This window comes from Sinocyclocheilus anshuiensis, unplaced genomic scaffold (genome assembly GCF_001515605.1).
Source record: "Sinocyclocheilus anshuiensis isolate Anshui unplaced genomic scaffold, SAMN03320099.WGS_v1.1 scaffold796, whole genome shotgun sequence".
In the NCBI taxonomy this organism is placed as follows: domain Eukaryota; kingdom Metazoa; phylum Chordata; class Actinopteri; order Cypriniformes; family Cyprinidae; genus Sinocyclocheilus; species Sinocyclocheilus anshuiensis.
The window spans coordinates 629,928-637,000 of record NW_015557105.1 but is presented as its reverse complement, the minus strand read 5'-3'; the positions used below and the strand labels follow the sequence as shown (position 1 = coordinate 637,000).

Below are 7,073 nucleotides of genomic sequence, written 5' to 3'. Positions count from 1 at the left end.
TTTTATATGCAATTTAATTTTTTAATTTTTTTACCTATAAAATTGCACTTGCATAAATTATATATACAAAAATAATATATTGAACAATAATTAGACAGAAATTCAAAGGGAACACACATACCAGCAAAAACTTATTTCTGTCTAATTTCTGGATTTTATACATGTATTTTTTAACTATAAATTGCACTTACGTAAATTATATATACAAAAGTTAATATACAGTACACACCAAAAATTAGATAGAAATTATTTTTTTAACTATAAATTGCACTTGCGTAAATTAGAAAGTGTGTATGTAAACCAGTACGGCTGGTGTTTTGTTTTGTTTCTTTACTTTGTGTAATTTATAGATTAGAATTAAAATTACATATAAAAAACATATACAGACCAGAATTTAGACAGAAATAGAGTTGATTCATTGAACACACATACTGGCAAAATGTTTAGCTTGAATGTACTGTAAGTCAGTTTGGATCAATAATAAATAACAATACATTAATGTAAAGATGACTGTTTTGATTGTTGCTTATTTCAGTCCCTAACAGGGAAGGAGAGCTGGCATCTGGCCAGTATGGACATGACCGTTCTGTCTACGAGATTCGCTGCGTTCGACCAGCAGAAAGGAAAGTCGTACACTTACCGTGTTCATTCTGTCAACAAGTACGGCATCAGCGAACCCGTCTCTCTGGGACAACCACTAGGTGACCATTTTCTTAAAGAAACAGTGAACATAAAATAAAAATAGAGTCATTATTTACTCACACTCAAGTTGTTCCAAACCTGTATGCATTTCTTTCAGCTTTTGAACACACAAAAAATATATTTTGATTAATTTTGGTAACCAGACTTCCATACTTTGGAAAAAAAAACAATACTATGGAAGCCAATGGCTACCTTAAACTCTTTAGTTACAAACATTCTTTAAAATATCTTCTTTTGTGTTCAGAAGAAGACAGAAACATACAGTTTTGAAACAAGTGGAGGGTGAGTAAATGATGACAGAATTGTCATTTTTGGGTGAATTATCTTTTTAAGTACACTTCTTTTTTACAAGTGTGTATGTAAACCAGTACAGCTGATTGTGGGTTTGTTTTTTTTTGGTGTTTTAGGAGTTCCCACTCTGCCACACGGCGTCCTGCCCATCCGAGACACCAACAGCTCAGTCCTGCTGCAGTGGAAGGAGCCCAAAATAACAGAGGGCATTGTGGGATACTATCTGTACTACAGTGAGGTTGGAAGTTGGAGTAAGCCCATCACTAAAGCCAGGTCTCTTCTTGTATCCTGTTTAAGAGGCAATTAAAGGGATAGTTCACCCAAAAATGAAAGTGTGCTGTTAATTTACTCATCCTCAGGCAATACAAGATGAAGATTACTTTTTTTTTTTTGACATGTTTATTCAATATTAACATGATAAATGTACAATGTGCTTTAGGGTTGTGACGGTGAGGAAATTTTCCCACCGGTTAATCAAGTTGATCAAGCTGCCTGCGCATTTTACTTTCACTTTCAAATAGCGGCAATTCGGCATAAAGCAATTGTTAGTTTTTAGTTCGTTTGAATTTCCCCTTTTTTCCTCCACTTTTAAATAGCTTAAAAGCGCTGTGCGCATTTTACTTTCACTTTCGTATTAGCGTCAATTAGGCATCAATTGCTTGAATGCAACAACAAAATAAAATAAAATAAATAAATGACAGTTTAAATAAAGTAAAAATCAGCAAACAATGTGGAACCAATTAAATAAGAAATTAATGTTTAAAAAAACTTCCAAAATCACCAAAATCACCATCAACGGCAAAATTCAACAGGCTTTTCAAAATCCAAAATATTGCCAAACAGGTGCTTTTGCGTCTCGTTTTGAAACTAAATCATCCGCGATCGTCTTGTCTGTCTCACCTCACTCTTCTTGTCAGTCAGCTCGACTCACTCTCCTCACTGGAGAAATTAAGTCTGATCTGTGATGCGACTGTCGTTCGGCACGCTGCATTGAGCAGCCGCGTTCAGTTTTTAATTGTAGTGTCTGTTCTTTTCCTGAACTAAATTATTTTATTACTATAAAAAATCAAAACGACGGTGGGGGTCGGTGCCGCGGTGGGCAAGTGACGTAACCGGTGGTTAACACCGTATCACCGTCAGTACCGTCTATTGCGGCAAACCTAATGTGCTTTCCAGAAATACAATCAGTTAACATCAAATCTTTAAGATATTGTGACATGAATTTTACTTCAAATAGACTACAAAAGTAACTCATTAACAATAATAACAAATACATTTAAAAAAGTAGACCTGTGAAAAAAGATTTTTAGCTGAAACCGTGGTCCTTGGTTATTCATAAAATGCAAGTCAATGGCTACCGGATCTTTGAGAGTCAAAAATAAAACACAACTGGCAACACAAAATTAATACCCGTGACTCCTGACGATGTTTTGAGGTCTTATGAAGCGAAACAATCAGTCTGTGCAAGAAACTCAACATTATTTACAGCATTATTACCTGTAATCCAGAGCCTCAGGCAAACAGGAAAAATCCGTTTAATTCTTTATTTCATTTACGCAATGATGGAATACACAATTATATTATTAAAGCACCCAATAATGATGTGAGACATGGATGTTTTATGTCTATAGCATATTAAGTGAATAAACTAGTCTTCATCTGCTCACCTTTTTACATAAACAGTGAGAAACCTAAAAACTTTGATTTGGAATTTGGATTCAAGCTCTCGGTTCACACATGCGCATATCAGCGGCTCATCGGTCTTCGGTCCGAGTCGAACTGTTTGCTCAGTTCAGTAACTGTTGGAGGAACTGGAGCGCTGAATCAGTTCATTCATCATAGCATCAGATATACCCCACTATTTTGGCTCATTTCCAGTTGTAGGGACCGTCAGGCATCTGAAAGTGAGTTTTGTTTTGATTTGATCTGATTTGAACTGGTTCATCTAGTTGACTAAAAAGAACTGGTTCAAAAGAATGATTCGTTCATGAATCGGACATCACTCTGGACCGTTTGTCTGAGGCTTTGGAGTACAGATGATAAGGCTGTAAATAATTTTTAGTTTCTTGCACAGACTGATCGTTTCGCTTCATAATACCTCAATATATCGTCAGGAGTCACTGGTATTAATTCTGTGTTGCCTGATATGTTTTTTTGACTCTTAAAGTGCCGGTAGCCATTGACTTGCATTTTATGAATCACCAAAAACCACAGTTTCAGCTAAAAATCTGCTTTACTGTTCTAATGAATAAAAATGTGGAATGGCCTGAGGGTGAGTAAATTAACAGCTAGTTCTCATTTTTGAGTGAACTGTCCCTTTAAGACATGTAAGAGAATCTAATTGGCCATATGCACGGAGCATTCTTTAGAACCTTCGCATAAAGATAAGCCAGCTTGTAAACTTCCGGTGAAGCTCATTTTATATGTGCTAAATATAGGTAGAGACTCTCACAGAAACCTCTCCTGCCTCATTCTTATCAGAAACTGAGAAACAAAATAATTGCAAGACCGTGAATAATGATAGCGACATTAACATACAGTTTTAATGTTATTTAACAACATATAATTTTATATGCCGAGTCTGGTAATCCCAGGAAAGTACCCAGACACATAACTGTACATTTAAATGCTGACAAATAAACACTATCGTAACTGTTTAGGCTAACGGTTAGGCTAATCTCTTAAACGACATCATAATGGTATTCTTGATAATCAATATCTTACCTTTATAGCCATGAACACACTTTTAAATTCTTATTACATTTTAAAGCCTTTATTATTTCTCAACTCTACAGCTGTGCAGTAAAATTAACTTTAAAAGGTTCACTTTTCATTCATGAAAAAGACAGGAAGAAATGTGCCAATAATGTCCCTCTTGGCGAAAAAATAAAGACTTTTTAAGATGAAAATTACATGAAATTACCATTTTAACCAGGAGATGGCAGCAGAGGGTCAATCATTGGCTGTAGCTGCCATTTCAACTCCCTAGTTTTTTTACGTCTTGCTTTTGGATTTATTATAAAATTAATATTATGACAGATTTTAGTACTTTACCGCACTGAAAGTATAAAGTATAGCAAGTGCAGGAAGTCACAAAGTCACTTGTCATTTAAAAAAATTAATAGGCTAAATAAGCCCAGACAACAGCATATAATGGTGAATTAGGCTATTTAAATATCTATATAGTTAAATACAAATTAAATAAGTTGAATATTAATGGTATGACAATTAAATAATGCATTTAGATTTAGATTTAATTTAATAACTACATCGTTTAAGTTTTATCTTTAGCTGTAAGCTGCTAAATATATTCAGCCATCACAGACTTGTGACTGGCTGTAGTTTTGTTACTCTGAATTTAGTCTGAATCACTTAATGCACAGCTCTATTTTGACATCGGCTTGTCAGACATTTCGTTCCGTTATCACGGTCAATCATAGCAATGATTCGCGGCATGATTTAACGGATTCACTCGTGTTAATTTTACACTCGCGTTTGTCATTCCTGAAACGGTATACATGGACGATTGGTCCTCTTAGACAAACAAAACTTATTAAAACAAATTGTGAATGGATTATGTAGAGAAACCGAGCAAAGGGTGCTCCCCTTACGGCACAGTACAGTTGACCGGAAATGACTGACCTGGCTTATCTAAAACCAGGAAGTAATCGTGCATATGGTCACTACTCCTATTAAAGCTAGTTTTCTTCTTCGCTCAGGTTTACAGTTGATGGCCTGAAGACCAATAAAGACTGTGTTCCGGGGGAAGTCTGTGGGACTGGCGGGAAACAGCATCTACTCTGACGAGTCTCCTACCATTCGAGTCAAATCAGCGATATGTAAGAGTCTGACCCACCTGTGAACCAGACCAGACCCTGCAGGACAGCAGCTTTAAATGTGACGCCGTTCTGTCTAAAGTGCTACCGTCTGTCTGCTAGAGCTCGAGGAATTTGATAATTGTATGAATGAGCTCCTGCATGAACAGATACAGCTGGTGAGCTCTTTTGACTTGGACCAGTGAGCAACCACTCAGAATGCCCTAGCAACCACCTAAAACACCCTAGCAACCACTCATAACGCCCTAGAAACCACTTAGAGCACCCTAGCAACCACCTAGCAATGCCATAGCAACCCCCCAGAACACCCTAGCAATGCCATAGCAACCACCCAGAACATACTAGTAACACCTAGAACTGCTATAGCAGCCAGACAGAATGCCCTAGCAACCACAGAAATGCCATAACTACCACTCGAAACGCCCTAGCAACCACCTAAAATACCCTAGCAACCATTCAGAACGTCCTAGCAACCACTCAGAGCACCCTAGCAACCACCTAGCAATGCCATACCAACCACTTAAAAATGACCCAACAACCACCCAGAACACCCTAGCAACCACCTAGCAATGCCATACCAACCAGTCAGAACGCCCTAGCAACCACTTAGAACACCCTAGCAACCACCTAAAATACCCTAGCAACCTCTCAGAACACCATAGCAACCACCTAGCAATGACATAGCAACCTCCCAGAACACCTTAACAATGCCATAGCAACCACCCAGAACATACTAGTAACCACCTAGAAATGCTATAGCAACCAGAGAATGCCCTAGCAACCACCTAAATGCCATAACTACCACTCGAAACGCCCTAGCAACCACCTAAAATACCCTAGCAACCATTCAGAACGCCCTAGCAACCACTCAGAGCACCCTAGCAACCACCTAGCAATGCCATACAAACCACCTAAAAATGCCCCAACAACCACCCAGAACACCCTAGCAACCACCTAGCAATGCCATACCAACCAGTCAGAACATCCTAGCAACTACCTACAAATGCCCTAACAACCTCCCAGAATGCCATAGCAACCACCTAGAAATGCCCTAACAACCACCCAGAACGCCATAGCAACCACCTAGAAATGCCCTAACAACCTCCTAGAACACCCTAGCAATCACCTACAAATGCCCTAGCAACCCCTCAGAACGCCATAGCAACCACCTAGCAATGCCCTAGCAACTGTCCAGAATACCCTAATAGTCAAATAAAATGTTTTGTATAGCACTAGCAATAGCCCATAACACCCTAGCAAGCACCTAGAAATGCTATAGCAACCACCCAGAACACCCTAGCAACCACATAGCAACGTGCAAACAATTTCTCAGAAGGCCTTAGCGACCACATGTTCATTCCCTGGAAGCCACGCACAACACTCAAACACTGTGTTCAGTAAATGTAAAAGTCTGCTTGTGTTTACCATAGTATTCTGCTGTCAGTGAAGTACAGATGTGGTTTAAGCTTCTTTATATGGAGCAGAAGAGGTGAGGTCCTCACAGTCGTGACCAGAGACAGGCTTGTTACAGCAGAGAATGGCTCAGTCCTGACAGTAATAGGCTGTCGTCTGATGCTTCAGCTTTTCTCTTAGTAATAAGGGCTGATTCTGAGCGCCGCTGATGTTTTTGAGGCCTGTTAGCATCAAACACATGTTCCTGCAGAACAAATCAATGATCACATTATCCTCACAGAAAATTGTGGAAGCCTGTTTCTGCAACGGAATAAAAAAATGAACATTGCTACTTTTTAGTCTCAGAATTCTGACTTTTTTTCTGACTTTTTTGCAGTTGTGATTTATAAAGCCAGACTTGTGAGATATAAGGAAATAGTCTTTTTTTCCCCCTCAGAATTGGACTTTCTAATTTGCAGTTGCGAGTTTATATTTCAGAAACTCGCATTTGCGGAAAAAAAAAGTCAGAATTGCGAGAAAAAGCCAGAAATGCGAGAAAAAGTCAGAATTGTGAGAAAAAAGTCAGAATTGCGATATCAACATCATGTTTGCTATTAATAGTTAATGAATCAAATAAGTCATTATTTGATACATTCAGTGTTTTACAGCTGAAATGAGCTAAATAATTAATAGGATGACCAGATGTCCTGATAAAACACTAGTCCCAGTTTCAGCCGACTAAAATTAAGCATTATATAGATATAGTATTACAATAGTATTACAGCCTTTATTAATATTTTAAATTAGCTTTTATTTTTATATTTTCTGTTTTCATTTTAATTTTAGTTAAAT

At 37.8% G+C, this 7,073-nt stretch overlaps 1 pseudogene; it reads left to right on the top strand.

The window, feature by feature from the left end:
* The window catches only part of LOC107677645 (myomesin-3-like), a 62,141-nt pseudogene that overhangs the window by 33,539 nt on the left and 21,529 nt on the right, over positions 1 to 7,073 (top strand).